The following is a 17,995-nucleotide window of genomic DNA, read 5'->3' as shown; positions in this document are numbered from 1 at the left end:
AAAAAGTTATTTCGCCGACTTTATTTTTTAGTTACACTTAATAAAAATAAATAATGTACTAACGTATGTCACTATAAAATTAAAAAAAACTTTTTTATTTGAAAAAATGAAAATGTACTAACATATGTCACTTTATGATTGTATTTATTAAAAATAATTAATGATTGTTCATTTTATATACAAACTATTGTTTTATACGGAATTTTTGCTGGTGTTTACAAAAGTACTTATTTTTTGTAAGCTTGTAATTGTCCTTGTAAATATATTACTAAACAACGACTGCGGTTAATGTTATTACGAATGGCCTTTAAAAACTCACAGCTAGGACATTACGAATAACTTGTAGTTACGAGGGTATGACTTAATCTTTTATTAATTTAATGAATGCGTGTTATACATATTAGTATAAGAAACACAGAGTTCATAATGTAATGCTTTATTAATTTTTAGTGTTCGTAACTTTTATTCGTTAATCGGCCATGTCTTAAATGCTGGACTAATGATTGAAGCTGAATTCTTTTTTTTTAAGCTATAGGTGGCAAACGGGCCTGATGGACATCTGCAAGACCGGGGGGCTTGCAGGTGTGTTGCCGGCTTTTAAGAAACTCGTGGAAGATCGGGTCGATCTTCTAAAGCGGGTTAGTGGATAAACATGAGGGCAGATTTTGATTCAACACATGTAGATTTCCCCGCGATGATTCCCTTCACGGCTTATTTTTTTATTATCAATAATAAAAAGAAATTAATCGTTGAAATTAAATACATATTATTGGCCTGGCTTAAAAACCGCAACTTCGGTTAAGATTCATGTGCTATTCCTCTGTTTCAATTACGTTCGGGCCTAATGAAGTCACATTTCGATTGACGAATTATTAAAAAAAAAACACGAAAATATATTATAAAATGGCATAGTTTATGATACGTGACAATTATGGATTAGCTTACGTGATGAAAGATGGAACGCAAGAAGGAAGAAAGTGAAATTAATTCGTTTGGACTCAAATCAGATTCCTATACCATTTGACAATGAAATTTTGTAATACCTATTTGTCCTGCTTGGATTAAGATTAAAAGAAACGATTAGTTCGTTTCCGAACTTATTATAACTTACCGAAATTTTTATAACTAAATCTAAAAAAGAAGAGTTTAATTTTCTTAATATAAGTATTTGACTTATTTAAGTATAAATGTTTAACTAATTGCGATAAATTCGCTTATATATGTCATAGCCAACTACTTTAATTAGCCTTTCAATTAATAGTCTAGCAATTTTCCTAAGCAGCGCCATTCAAACAGTGGCTTGAATAAAATTCAGCTTCCATTCAGTAATTGGCTTTAGAATCACCAGAAAATAGAAATGATTATATTGGTTAGGTTTTATCATAATAATTTGATTGAGTTTATGTTAGGCCGATGATTCAATGGCGACGCTTAGCAGAAAGGCAAAGCTGTTCATTGAATGGCTAATTTAGGTAGTCGCCTGTGCCATATACATTATAAAGATAAATAAGGGATGGGTAATTCGAAATAATAAAGGCAAGGCTAACAAACAAAACAGTAATATGACATTAAAATTAATGGAAATCGAATTCTCTAATGTGCTTATTGACACCACTTAAAATAATATTTATTAAACAATAGTAATTCTAAAAAATAATATGTTAGGGAGTTCTAAACTACTTTTAGATAAATTTATATCCACGAAATATTTATTTATATTAAATCAATTAAATAATAAAGTACTCTAGAGACCATTAAATTCTTACAAACCTACCTACCTGTACTAAATTTTACTAATATTTGTCAGAATATTGATCAACATTTCCATACTGGGTTGTTGTGTCAGTGTCGTCTCGAAGAGACTTATTTAATCTGTGGGTGAAAGTCACTCGCGTAATCACAGTATACAATACGGAAACAAGTTCCAAGATGAGTCTTTTATACCGAGTTCTTGTGGTACGATACAGGAGATTGAACGACTTAACTACTAATTTACGATTATGTGTCTTATGATCTCTTATTCAAATTAGATAGGTATTAACTATGATTACATTTTTGAATATCATTCATATATTAGTTTTTTTTATAACATACATATAACATGTAATTCGTAATGTTTTTAAGTTCAATATTGGAATAACATCAATAAAAATTAATATATCTATTATTACATGAATATTAAGAGTTGTTATAATATTTAAGATTTATTGAAGGTGTGAATACATCACTCGAAGGTTTAATTGTGTTCAAGAGTCTGGTGCCATGTATTTCGTTAATCAGGAAAAAAACTAAATTTGCTCAATTTGTTTTAGAACACTTAAAATGATTTAATTTTACACTAGAGCCCGTCTTACATAACCGCCATGTGAGTTCCGATCGAGTCGGAACTTGACCTTGCTATTAGTTCGCGAACAGCATCCGTTTCACCAACATAATAAAAATTATTCTTTATACTTATGTTGGAAAGACATTACGAGGTTACGTCTTTTGGGTCGTAGTTTCGAAATCGTTTGTTGTTATGCTCGTAATATAAAATATTGTTTAATACTTGTGTACTTCGAGTTGAAACAGCTTGTATTAGGAAATTACTAACCGGCACGACTCATAGCATCAGATTAGAGAAAATATTAAATCTTGTATAGTGTTTTCGATGCAAAGCATTTTGTGCAATTGGTACGCTTGGTTAAATATCACTTGAAACGGAGCTAAATCTAAGTTTGGTACGCGGATCTATTTCGCAAAATACATTCAGAGCGTTTGCTAATTGCTTACTCGGACTTCCATTGCTTATTCAGCGCGGTAATCATAAATCAAATAGGTGGATAAATGGATCACAGGCATCGGTGCGACCGGTAATTTTTCAAGTGAGTGGTGCTGACATTAGTGGGCTTCAATTCCACTGTAACAAGTTTGCATTGAGTGGTGCTTTAGTACAACCTTCTCAAATGACAGCCTAGCATAACTACCGACATTCGGTATTCGAGCCAAGGCCCAGTAATGAGATATTTAGTTTGATAGCCACACAAAGAGAATTAAGAGAATTCTGGCCCGTTTGAGCAGATAACGTCTCTGACTATGTAATTAATATTGCTAGCGGGTTTGCGGCAGTATTTCTTCACCTTGTATATATATATACAAGATTATGTTATATATATATATATATATATATCACATAATCCCACACTAAACATTAATCGCGTAGTTATTATAATGTCATCTAAACAATCTACAATGAGGCTTCAGAGCTTACTCTGAGCTGCTTACTAAGATTCTTAAAAACTAATTAAATACCGACAATTTATTTGACTCAATTTATTCAACCTTGACATTTTCTGCTGATACATTTTATTTGAAAATAAATAAATAATATAATATATTAAGCAAGAAAATCAAAATTAAAATATGTTTTAAATATCAAGTAGACTAATGTACTTAAGTTAAACTCTTTTGAATCCTCATATGACACGATTAAACTAGACATTGAGAATATGAGAACATGAAAATCAATGAATACTCATTCCACTTTAGATAAGTAGGAACATAGGAACTTGTCTGAGTCTTCGTCATCATAAAACTGCCACCACCATCTCTTACTGTATGTTCTCATTACCATCCGATATAAAATTATATATACTTCTTATTACAGTAAAATGAAGTCATCCTAAACGAATTGACCACGATGGCTAGAGAATTTTAATTGGAAATATTATAGAGCAGTAATGTGCACAGTTCCTCACGAATATCCAAATGGTACAGAATTAATTCGAGATTTACTGGCTAATTGTTCACTCGGACTTCTATTTATTATTATACAGCGCCGTGATCATAAATAAATATTTAATAATATTTAATTTGTACATATTTTGTACATTGCATTTTATCATGTTGATGTAACTTTAACGTTAATGCACGTATGCAAGTTCATTCCGTAAGGCGGACGCTAAAGTTTTGTTAAGAAGTGAGAATTATTTATAAATAGATGCATAAATGCATAAAATCTAACTAACCTGCTAATGGTAGGTAAGTGGGCAACCTTGCACTACCCGTTCTTACACAACCGGAATATATCATTACGAATCGCTTTAGAATGCACTATATAAATTTTATTATTGCTCGAAAATCATTATTACTTGAATAACAGAGACGAGTGAACGTAAATCACGCAATGGAAATGATATGTGAAGCAAGTGGTCGTTATTAACCTCTTTTTGAATATATAATGTAATAATTTATACTAAATTTTACTTAAGACTTAAACACGTATTTCATAAATAGATATAAAATCTTCGAAGATAATCAATATAGTTCATCAAAATCAGCCCATTGTATTATAGTTTAGCAGTTATATGTTATGAATGAAAGAATAATTTAGAAAGCTATTTACTTACTTTAGCAAATACTGAATATTCTTAATAGTCATTAGATACTCGTCGGTTCTCACATCTAAATAAGGCAGTATAGGAAAAACGTTATTTATATAGAAACATTATACAAGTCTATAGTCTAATAAAATCTTCTCTGTATGACATTTCAAAGAGTTATAATTACATTTTTAAAAAGGTATAAAGCATTGGGTATTTAAGAAAAACTTGTATTACCATTTTTTTTGCATTTATTATTTCTTTACTGAATAATGTGAAAAAAACACTTGATAACGTTGGAATTGTCGAGAGTTAGAAATCACAAGTATGTAATGATGGCATTTGTATTACGTCTTCCTAGTGAATTTCCGCCAACGAGCGAGTTCGTGTATTAGATGGTACGCGGTGCCGCGAGGTCACTGTAAGGCCACTGCGTGACGAACATTCGACCACTTTACTATTCTGCATTAATACTTAAACTTTTGTTTACTCATTTATTATACGTAAGTATTGGCAAAGACGTCTTAACTGATCGTTGTAAGTGCAAGTATTTATTATTTTCGTTAGTTAAAATTTGTTGGAACGAGTTACACCGTGTCATTCCAATTTATCGAGTACTTATATATTTATTTTATTTTAGTTATGCTATATTATAAGGAAAATAAAATCTAGATTAAATTTATCCTAAAACAATCCTAAACAAATGCAGATGTGATGATTAAAGTGAATAATCACACAGATGCTATGAGACAGTGATGATTCTTAACAATCCTTGGATGTCGGCTCGTATATAGGAGATTAATTATAAAAAGTTCAATTTCAATAACTTATCAGTCGAACAGTCAGCTTAACAAAGCAAATAAACGAAATGGTGCACCTTTATTTTTAAATACATACATATTGTTATTGATTATTAATTTTCGATATAATATTAATTTTAAACCAAATATTATTCTAATATAATTTCGAAAATAAAATTTAGCATGTACCTATTATATTGTGTGTACTTGTATAAAGTATATTATATTATGTACAAAAAAAAAACCATTACTATCCAAGAGTTAACATTTAAATTCTATTTGCACTGTTATTCTTTATCCTCAATTTAACATATTCAAACAATGATTATTTATCTGAAGAGTAATAAGTATAATAGTAATTAAAAACTTTATATACACGATTTTGTCACTACCGAAGGTTTTAACAAAGCGGGCGGGAACCTTGCTAAGTGATTAAGCTGACGGACAGATTAATACGTCCGTTCATCATTGGCATCCAACTGTCAAAAATGTAACGAATGCGAAGTGATATTTTAGAATTGTTATATCTGCTTACTTTGTTATGATTTTCACCTAATTTTTCAAACGTGTCTTATTATTTAATATATAAACGCTGCCTTATGACTGAGGACTCTCAAGATAACAGATAAGTGTTTAGAGACCTGATTTGACCATCATTTGTCACACGGCCCTCTTGGATTTTGTTTCTAATTGTAATTAAATCGTGTTTTAATACATAGTACTATGTATTAAAACACGATTAATATTATAAACGACGATATTAATCTAGTGTCTTATTATATTCGATATTAATATAAGTTTTTTTTCTTTAGGAAACTGAAAGATTGCACTCATATACAAACTGAACAAAATAATGGAGCAGGATAAATGAACTCCCTTCCCAAAAATGATAGTTCTAAGCCCATCAAGCCCAGGGAACTATGAAATTCATTACATAGCACTTTTCTTCCAGAAGAAGGGTACTGTGCGAAACGTGTCTATCTGAAATAATGTCGATAATTCACACGTCTGGTCAATAGTACGACGTGAGAAAATCTCTGTTAAAGTTCGACTTCGTTACAAGAATGACTATTACTATGAATTATGAATTTAAAGTATTACTTTTTAATATTCATTAAATAAAAGGTACTATTTATTTTTACGTCACCGCTATTACTTTTATGTTGCTATACAAAAGTAAATTGAATGAACGAGTCATTAAAACATTTTACATTCATACTAATTAGTTTAATTAAATGGCGCATTGTTAATATTATTGTCGACCATTTATGGCGAAGGACATTAATCAAGCGCGTAAAGTAACCTTTTAAAATAAATGAAATCTAATACTAAAACGTATAGCTTTGTTATTAAATATTCTTAACTATAAATATTCGTATTATATTAAATCAATTATGTAATACATTTTGTAGGCTTATTGTTAAACGAACTATTAATGTAATAACTATAGATAAGTCATATGACTTATCTTTTACTGGTATATATAGCAGTAATAATAATAATTTAATGAACAATAATATTATTATTTTTCAAAGCATGCCTATGCCTAGTAAAAAAAGTGCTTTGAAAAACTTTCCGATACTTTTTGCGCGCCTTTCAGAAACCTTCGCGAGCATTGTTGCAACCACATACAAAAGTTTCAAACGTTTTCAACGAAGGAACGCGTTTAACAAAACCAAAAACAATATTTTTTATTACATAAAGGGAGAACATTAAAAATACAATTAAACTTATTCGTAATATCGCCGAATTAAGAGTTACTAAAATACCACACTATGATACAGTATGTGCGTTGGGATGGGATAAGATAGTACCGATCGAATTTCCGGCTGATACGTCCATTTTTATGTTAACAATAGAAGCAATATTATTACCTTGTATTGTCTGGGGAATAAAGTCAATAAAAAGGTGCTCAATTCCTACGTGCGTTCGTTCGTTAATTCGTACGTACGTTCCTCTTCTCAACCCATTATTCCGATCTTACCCCAACGCACTATACTCAAAGATAAATAAAAACGTAATATAGGATATTGTAACCTATGTACATATGTATATCGGGGCTCTACATTTATATTTAACAAAATACAGAACGCAATTTGAAATAAATCATGATTATAAACTTTGTAAAAATATAATAATGCTTATGTAGAGTGAAGGGTATTTTCTATTGTTGTGTCGCCTTCATCTATATTGAAGTCACGAGTTTCAAGTTCGTGAGCGACAATTAAAACTGTAATTGATTTTATTATTGAAATATTTATTTAACTAAATCTAATATTTAAAAGAATATTAGGAATTTTAGTCAATCAAATAAATTTACTAGTACAGTTTAAATTTACAGTAGGTATTTAATTTAATATAACACAATTTTGTATTTCGACTTAGTATAAAGAAAGACTAATTCTCAAGTATCAAATTAGTTATAGCTTTCAAAATCATATTCAATTACAGATTACCTTAATAATATAGTTTACGATTGGTCATTGTCAGAGTGAACACAATACATTGCAACGTTGGATAAGATCAATAGTTGACACTTCATGCTATTATTTTTGATTTATCGTTGGCTGTAATTTTAGTTTTCTTTGTCTGTACAAATGTAATTCAATTATAATATATAACTATTACTTTTACAAAATAAAAATTATGCAATAAAATTTTCATTAGAGTTTAAGGATTTAAAAAAAAATGTTTGATTGGTTGATATATAATATATACCCTATTCCATATTTCAGGCGATTTCTTAGCTCTACTATATTATGCACTAAAAACAGTATTTGTTTAATATATCTTTGTTTATAATACAACACTACTCTATTTAACTACTTATATCCACTTTAATTTTACTTATAAAAAAAGTTCCGATAACAAGTCAGTCGACATTCAAAACAGCATTTTTACGCGAAACCACAATGAATATATAAAGATCTCGACCAATGATATCGCGTCAATTTAATTCAATGTTAAAGTTGTTTATTATTTGCTCCTGTGGTTGGTATAGGCTATAGCTAGTGTTAACAAAAACCTAGTTAGAATAAACCTATACCTTATTATATACGAGGACCGTATAGATCAATGGCCAGCCGGACATTTCTGATATGACCTTTTTGAAGAATTGCTCGGATCTAAGCGACAATTAAACTGAATTGTTGTTACGGTATCACAAACCAGCCATTGTAAACATTTGTGCCGAATGTTGCAAGTGTTTGATAATAATTATATGCATTGTTGCGATGATTGTCGTTCCCTTATTATTTTCCGGTTTTTTTTTATTGTAGGCACAAATCAAGTAATTGTATACTTTATTAATTTAAGAACAACTACTTCATATAGTATATAGTTGTGGTAAGAACGCGATGTTTATTATTTAGATTCTTATATTTAACTTGTTTCGGTCCGCGGCTCCAACCGCTTCTGAGCGGTGCAGATGTTAGGTACATTTTCCGGAATAAAAAGTAAGCTATGCTCTATTCCAGACTATAATCGATCTCTGTGCCAAATTTAATTTAGATCCATTCAGCCGTTTTGACGTGATTAAGTAACAAATACTCTCCATCCAAACTTTCGCATTTATAATAATATAAATATTATTTAAGGCCTTTTGTCAGCCATTTACGGTAATACTAATTTTGTTAGGTTTTATAAATATAATTCAAGAAAACGATTATTGCTGCTTAAAAAAACTTAAATTTGAAAGGATGTAAGCTTCTTCTTTTTATTGCGCATAGACACTTGTTAATTAAAACTATGAAATGGTACTGAAAACGGTTACGTCAGCTTAAATTAAGCAAGTTAATTAGCAAATAAATTAAAATTAAAACAAAAAGAAAAACAATCTAAGGACTTTGTAAGTGAGAATGTGGCCTAGTTTGAGAACACACAACCGGAAGATCAATTAGGCTCATTAGATCTATTCCCGGAAAACTAATTCCCTCAGCATCTGTTCAGCTTGAAATGTTCACTTAATCTCGCCCTAAATGCTTTTTTTTGCTCACTTTAAAGATAAAGCTTACCAGAACATACTCTTATCAAGCTAATAAATAAAACCTAAAGTAATTCGGTCGGAGTTGCAACTTTTCCATAATTTCTTGTGGAAATTCGAACGTCGGATAAAAGGATTTCAGAAATCGTCTAGTAATGTGTATTGCTTGCAATGGACAATAATTACTAGCTGTTATTTTCAAAATCTCGTCATTACAAAGTATTTTTATCTATGCGATTATTTTTTGTTGTTTTTGCCTAAAAGGCAAATAAAACTAAAAGCAAGCAAAAGCAAAAGTAAGCAATGACGTAGTATTTTTGGGTCATCCTCTACATATCTTTTTAACCGTCTTCAAAAAGGAGGAGGTTATCAATTCATATGTATTTTTTTTAAAGAGACCAACTATCGTATTTATTATGAATATGAATGGTTGGTCTCTTTACTGTCAATTATTTAATACAGGAGATAATACTTTTAATATTTCATCCTTGATTTATTATAGTACGTATATTTTAATAAAGCCTATATTTTTGTTGTTGCAAGTTTAAATACATTTTATCATGTACATTTTATGTGATATAAAATTGTTATGATAATTAAAATTATTTTAATATTATCTTGCACTCATTTAAACGCAAATATTTAAAGCAAGTTCAAGTTCCTCTGATCTATTCATAAATCAGATAGTAAAAACTATATAATATATAAATATATACAGGCCGCGGGTATATAAGACTAACTAAATAAAATATTTTGGTAATACCTACCTTTCGAAGATTATTTTCGTAAAAACTTATTTGTATCCTAATATGGCACAAGAAATATTGGCACAGAACATCACAATACAAACAAACTGAAAAGTGCACTTTATTGCACAAATATCACTCGGGAAGGAAGTCGTTCGGGGTGCATTGTTCATACGCGGAATATTGTTGTATTGTTGTAAAATCGTATCGTGTTGTGTCGATAGAGGTTCGGACCGGACTGAGCGGTTTATTATTATATCAAGGGAAGGAGCATTCAAGGTTCCGGCGGCCGCTGGCGGCTCACGTAGTTCGTAGCGAGGCTTATCTGCGTCGCCTTTGTCACTCACGACTCGCTCGTTCCTCTCATCTCATTACGTGTATCGCGCGGAAATCGACACGACTGCTTTGACAGTGTGCATCTCCGTGACAGACGATGAACGAGGTATATTGAGGCTATTTCGACAGAGAATATTTGTTGAAAATTTTTACTGGTAAAATTTACCAATTTTTTAGAATACTAATGTATAATTTTACAACAATAAAAAAAAAAAGGAAACTGACTAATGTTTTTATAAATTTATATTAATTTCGATAAATGAAAAAATAAGCTATAAGTTTTAAATTCAATCGACTTTTTTTTTAATGTTTTAAATAACAATATGTAATGAAAATATTTTCAATTAGCAGGTTTTATTAAGAGATTTGAATAATTCATGAGACATAAGTATTGTATTTGTTAGACTGGGGTAACAATAGAGTTAAAAGATTTTTTTAATCTCTGTGTGATGCGTGCATAGGCGTACAGGAAATAACAAAAACTGTTTTGGCGATTGTTACGAAAATAATATTAACTACTTTCTACCATTCTTGTAACAATATTCATGAGCAAATGACAATACTATTGCAGTTCTATTATATGTATAGATTTAGCAGATGTTATTCTAAACACATTGCCTGATACATTACAAGTAAATGTTAAGCAGTTTATCGAAGTTTCAATGGACACCTGAGGACGTGTTTTCAAACATGTAGGTACTGTCGCGTCGGTGCCGACGTCGCGTGGTGGTCGGCGCGGGCTCAGGCGTGTACGGTTTCACGTATAGATGACGCATGACGCACGGTGGTCTTTGACGAAGACGGCATGATGAAATTTATAATTATTTGCCGCATAGGATTTACCTGTTTCTTCAATAAATACACCTAATACGTATTGACGAATAAAGTTGAATAAACTTTCAAAAACTCAAGTTATCCTATTATAAATAATAACTTCCTTTAAAATACCACTGGGAGGGAAAAACGGTTTTTGCCATTAAAAAGAACCAAATATTACTTAAATCAAGAATAAAAAATCTTAAAGGGGCAAAACTAAGGGATCAGCATGCCGCGCATCGACTTCGAATTATGGAAGCAAAAGGAAATAACGCAAAATTGGTACTCAAGCCACAAACTATATACATTATGAGTCACTTCAGTGGAACATATGCTATTTTGGATCCGTCACAGGTAGCGTGAGTCAGCATTTTTTCTATCAGGGAGATTATTGATTACAGATTATTCAGGCGCTGAGCTACTCTACTGACACAGATCGCACTCTATTTCTGTTTATTGAGAACTTTTAAAGTCGTATTATATCTATAGAATATATCTATAAGTAATCAATGTCCCGTATTAAGTCGTCCGGAGAGCAGCTTAAGAACAGGTCTGAATATATCAAATAATGTAAAAGTAACTGACATGCATACATGTTCTTAAAAGTTCCTATAGTCATATTTTGTTGTGGAATAGAATTGCAATTTTGACTTAATAAATTTGTAACGTTTTCAAAGTGTTATTGAATTTCCTTATCCCAATTTACTTTATCGTCAAAACAATTTCTATAAGAAATTGATTTTTATAAGATGTGTTTTTTTACTGACTGTGTACTCAATAATATTGAGGAAACACGGATACCACTAAAAAACCTGCATATAGCGCATCGGAAATTAAAATAGTCATTGCAGCGGACTATTTATTTAAAAGCTTGTTAGATCACTTATTAAGATGAAATCATTAATTTTATTTAAAGAACGATTTTCTAAGCACCGGTCGGCAGTTAGCTTACTATCGAGTAGGTGTTCACTGCCTAACTTTATCAAAAAAAAAAAATCGATACTTGCGATGCTTGTAATCTGCGTTTTTTTACTGTTAAAGAAATTATCGAATTACGCAAAAAACGAAGAGATCTCAATAAAAAGCGCATCCAACGACGAACAACGCATTTACATAATATGACATTTTATGATTCATGGAACTGTTTTATTCTGTAAATAAAAAAATCTCCTTAAAATTAAGTTCCGTTAGCGGTTCTCAATGATTTCAATTATAATACTTCCTTTCATGGAGTCTGATTATAATTGGAATTTTGTTGCGTCAGAGTGATTACATGTTAAGTGGTTTATTTATAAACATAAGAATAAAAAACATAACATAACCACTTTATAACGGGAGCACTAGCAGGTTGTTGGCAAATCCGACGAATCGAGAATGTGTTGGAGAGTCTGATATGTTCTCTTTTATCTGTTTATAATGCACTATTGAATGTACAGAATTCGTTGCAAAACCGCTTAATTTTTTCTAAATAAAAAAAATAGGTTATAGGTCACGTGTACCTCCATGTTTACTATACCAGAAACAACATGAAAGGATAATTGTGCAAACTTTCAACATAATCGGTTCAGTTAAAAGCCATATGACAATCATTTTTATAAAATCAAATTTAAAGTATTCATAACTGAGTTAGGTTTTTGTAGGAAATACGTCTCGTTTAAATTGAATAGTGTACTATGCACTGGTTCAGAATCTATATAAATAGTATAAAAGTTTATTTTTAAATTAATTTAATAAAGAGATAATTGTTAAAAAGCAAAAGTACAGGAAGTTTAAACGACACAAGTGGATGACCTTTTTATTAATGCGTCTGCCACATGCGAGGCGGTCTTCTATATGAAATTAAAATTCACTTCCTTTTATTTAACAATTGCAAGGTTATATTTATAATAAATTTATTAAATGTTTCATACATAAATAATACATTATTATAATAATACACAATTTATTAGCATTAACAGTAAGAAATTACTTATTAGCAACTGAAAAATGTTTCAAGAATTGAGATTCCGGATTAATGTTTCTGTCGTCTTAATAATTACTTTTGGTTTAAACAGTTTTTTTTTTAATTTAAATAATAAATTATCCTAAACTTACTATTCATTAATTAACAATATTATCTCGATATTATGATTGCATTAGACTATTTTGTGCTTGAATTAATTGCATGCTTAAGAGAAACCGAGAGGCCTTCGATGGGCGACACGGTGGCCATTACTTTTTAAAAAAAGTCAATTAGCAAGAAACTAGAATAAGAAGCCTTTAAAATTATGCCCAAAATAAATCTTGAAATATATTTATTACAAATTAATATATTATATGAATTCATATTTCCACTATCGTATGCTATTTTATCCAATGAGTGATTTAGCTTTCTACAATGAATTCGAAACCAAGACTAATAAGGTCAACGATCTATAATTTACCAAAAGGGCGTTAATACAATGACCGGCGGGTAGAGAGAGATGGCAAAAAATCGCTTAATAAAAAGAGTTCAATGAGACGGATGTCGTTCCGGAACTTTATAGAACACGTCATATCATTTTACTGTACGGAGCAGATCAGACGATTAATTATTTAAATAGAATAGATTTTATTTCAGAACTACATATCTGATTTATTTATATGATTGTTTATACGATATTAACAATATCAGATTACTAAACTATATTGACAAAATATTTTGTAACAAGAAAAATATTAAAGTAAACACTTCCTTCTACGTAGGCACGGTTCACTAATCACATATTCTATCAATGTTCTATTCCAGTTTGAAGAATGGGTAAGCTAATGTAACTAGGCACAAGGGATATCAAAATGCCCATTTGCTCGTCCGCCTGCTGATTATATGTTAAAAAAAATACAAGCGATGGGCGTTTCTCAAGCATTTATTGTTGTCTGTGAAACAGATAATGCAACTAACAATGTTTTTTAAGATTTAGCACACTATGTCAGATTCGATTTACTCTCCTCATTTTGTTACAGAGCGGTATTGCTTTGTCTGAAGCATTGCCAGTGGGAAAACCAATGATGTGGTGCTGAGTCAGTTGTTATATAGTTGTCAAATGAGGACCTTTATTGACTTTTCATCGAGCATTTACAAATAATAAGATAAAATAAACCCAAGTGGGACGTCCCGGGCTTAAGGTCAGGAGTTTCTTTGTTGATGCCGCTTAAAACTTAGGTATGTTATCATTTAAATGTGTAGTATTTTTATTAAGCACCATTTATTGGTAAGTAAAGAAACAAAGCGCGATAGGTAGCTTAGGTTACCCAGATTCTTATAATGTTTTCAAGCATGGTATAAATTATAAGAACTAGGAGGTTGTTAAAATATAGGCAGAGTAAAATAAAAATCAATCACATAGTTGTATATATTGTAAGTATTCGTTCGTAGTTTTAAAACAGGGAAAATTATTTATCTTTAATTGAGTAAATATGACCTTTGTATTTTAGCATTGTAAGGTTAATCTTCAAGCAATATCACTTGAAGTATATATCTTGATATTTCAAGATGAATAAGTTTTATAAAATAATTAAGGCCAAATATATTGTGATAATGACAGAAGTTTTATTACTTTGATTACGTCATCTTGACCTTACATTTATTGAAACATAAAGTAAGTGTATCTGTTCGTCGCCATAAAATAAATTAATGTATGTAACTATTGCCTAATATTTAAATACGTCGATTAGCAGATCATATTGGGCATTTTAATGACTATTATGTCAACCCCATATTGGTTACGTTTTGGTTTTATTATGATTGGTACAAAAGTATGAATAGATTTCGATTGAGGTTTACTCCAAGCTTATCATACAATACAAGAATATATAAATGATAAAAAAATGTAGAGTTAGTATGTGTATGTATATGTATGTATGTTGATTGTGTTGTACTGTTTTATATCAAGTGAGGATTATATTATTCGAATAAAAAAACTATAAATCTTAAATAAATAATTAGGTGCAGTAACGATTTTTTCATTTTGTTGTCCAAAATTACATTAACTTTATATCGAAAACGATAAAATATATTATATTCGAGATAGATCCGGGTTGGTACCATCCACACAACAGGATTCTATCGTATATTTTTTTACGGCTTAAAAATGGGATTCATCATCCGGTGGTCCTCTGTGCCTAATCTACTTTTCTACAAAAAAATAACGAACGGTTCACGAGCTTGTCTATTAAAGTTTTTGTTCAAGGTAGATATTAATTATTTGCTTATGTAATGCATAAAACAGAAATATTTTATGAACTTTTTAAATTTATTATATATTTTTTACTAACGTTGATCAAGTTGTATTATTTAACTAAGACGAGTGATTAATGATGCTCATTATTTTAAGAGAAGTGGTGAATGAACTCTGCAGACGTGTCCTTAATTTAAGAATTTGCGATCACGGTGCATGTTTTATAATACCCCATATCAATATCTTGGTATTTTAATTTGGTAAGTATAATAAATTAGCAAAATAAAACCTGAATATTTTATTAAATATTATTATAATGACTACTATATTTAGAGACCAACGCATTAAATGTTTGTTTAGCTTTACATATTTCTTTATCCAATATACAGGAAGATAGACTAGTAATTAGCCTAACTAATCGCCCAATAGCATCGGCAATGATGTACTTATAATATAATATCTAGTAATTATAATGTTTCATTCAACAAAAATTAAGGACAATTAAGCGTTAAATTTAAATCAGTGTAGTGGATGTGCTATGACATCTGATCTGCTAGTGAGTCACGTCCATACCGAGGTTGCTTGTGAAACATCCTGTACATAAAACGGCTTTTCGTAAAAAGTTAATATGTATGTGTAATTTACGAAACGTAGCATTCGTCTTGATTTTAATGAGAATTTACTTTACTGGTACGTTTAATTCCGAAGCGTAATGATAACCTGTTAAATTCCTTCTAAATAAATAAAACTTCTGTTAATTGTAGCCTCACTGATTATTTATGCAATTGTTTTAATCTTAACTAAATATTGATAAGATTATTTAATATATTTCTTAGCTTTTCATCTTACGAGAACAAAAGAGTTAGACAGAAAATTAATTTTCTATATACATCTGATTAAATATTTAATAGGGTTTGATGGAATCTTCTAGTTTAGTATTATTTTTCGAAAAGTTTTACCGTTCGTTTTTATATTAAATGTAGGTAGACAGACGGGTGAGTGTTGCCACTTGATAATATGTTATTACCACCGATTGCAGATATAAAAAGTGTCAAAAAACATTAATAAGTTCATATTTATAGGTACTTCCAATGCAAACCAACCACAAGGACTATATTAAGTCCCTTGTGCTGGTAATTACTGACTCAATCAAACTTCAAATTCTAACAAAGCAATATATATTATTGGTATTTGGTGGTAGAATAAATAATGTTGGTTTTAAAAAAACTATGTTGCCAAGTAAAAGTACCTTTAATCTTTTAACGCCAATAATTAATTCTGGAAATGTATCACCAAGAGTTTCAAACAAAATAAAGTAATATTTATGATATTCTTGACATTTAACATATTATTAAGAAATAAATAAAATTTCGAAAAATAATGAAACTTACCAAAATGTCTTCAGTTATAAACCATGAACAAAAAATGTGTGTATCTTCAACAAAAATAATTTAGAGTAAGTTAAGTTTGCGAAGAATTATTTTTTTAAAGTTTATAATAAAACGAAAAAAAAATATAAGCAATTCTTAAGCACATGAAGCAAAAGAGCACGTAAGAATTTATTATAAATAATTTTATTATATAAATTCCAAGTTTAATTATCATATTAAAAATACATAGCATTTTGATATTCTTGATATTAATATATCTTTTAAGAAAACAATGACCATGAAATAGTTTTTGTTTTTACTTATTCTATACTGATACTGAATTATTAATTGACTTATTTATTTTATTAATTAATTTATTAAGGAAAACAAACAATATCCATTCCCGATCTACTGAAATAAATTTATACCCATTTTAGTGTCTAAAAATATAAATATTGCACCAATTTAAGCAAGCGTTACCGGAAGCAACTTATGTTTCGTATAATAATTTCATAATTTGTATTTATGAAAAAAAAAGCTGAGTGTCAATATTTTGTCAGTACAATAGAAATATTGTTCATATTTTATGATGCCAACAGAGTTTTTTTATGTTCTACGGGTCAACGGACCACCTGATAGTAAGTGATCACTATCACCCACAGATAATGGCCTACCTAACCTAACCCAGTAAAAAACTTGTGTTTTATATGCTCGAATAATAGAAATTAGTAAAGTTATAACATAATTTACTATTTATGTTTTATACTTCAAGCATAAAAATAACTAAATATACAAAAATATTCCATAAAAGTTGATATACATACTATTAATACAAGAAATAAGAATAAACTTGTAACCCCTACTTTCCGTTTGCGTACGTTACATAGATCGTTTTTGGACAATAGTATACGCATATATAATAAGAGACCGGGAAATATAATCTTTTTATCATTTACAAAATTTAAAAAGTTAATTAAGTCTAAATTAATAAATAAATCTTATTACCTATACATATTAAAAGAATATTTTTAGAAAAAATCGCCTGGATTTATATCGCCCGGGTTCCATCACAGGACACTAATTATTTTGAAAAACATCATTGTAAATCTGTTTATTTGAAAAGAGCAACTATGCCAGTTTCTTGCCATTTCTTCTCGCTAGAGGCTGCTTTCCGAAACGGTAAAACGCTTCATTGTAAAGTTTACTTGAATAAAATTGATTTGATTTAAAAAAGCTTAATTTAACTCAGTCTGATAAATTGTCATATCTTAATACATTATAACATAACAATTCTTAGGTATTATTGTTTGCTTTGCAGTATATTTTATTTATTTTTGAGATGTCTGTTTTACAATTTTTAAACACAAGTATCATTCTATTTTTCCTAT

At 29.7% G+C, this 17,995-nt stretch overlaps 1 protein-coding gene across 3 annotated transcripts in view; it reads right to left on the bottom strand.

The window, feature by feature from the left end:
• The window catches only part of Mol (moladietz), a 46,302-nt gene that overhangs the window by 11,391 nt on the left and 16,916 nt on the right, over positions 1-17,995 (bottom strand). The window contains exon 1 of one of the 3 annotated variants that reach the window (XM_026643881.2): positions 9,911-10,141. The exons of the other annotated variants lie outside the window; for them this stretch is intronic. The gene's annotated coding sequence lies outside the window, so the exon portion shown is untranslated. Of the gene's footprint in view, positions 1-9,910; positions 10,142-17,995 lie in introns of those variants that run through there. 3 annotated transcript variants of the gene reach the window in all.

Source organism: Vanessa tameamea, chromosome 13 (genome assembly GCF_037043105.1).
Source record: "Vanessa tameamea isolate UH-Manoa-2023 chromosome 13, ilVanTame1 primary haplotype, whole genome shotgun sequence".
Classification (NCBI taxonomy): domain Eukaryota; kingdom Metazoa; phylum Arthropoda; class Insecta; order Lepidoptera; family Nymphalidae; genus Vanessa; species Vanessa tameamea.
This window is presented reverse-complemented; position numbering and strand designations above follow the sequence as displayed.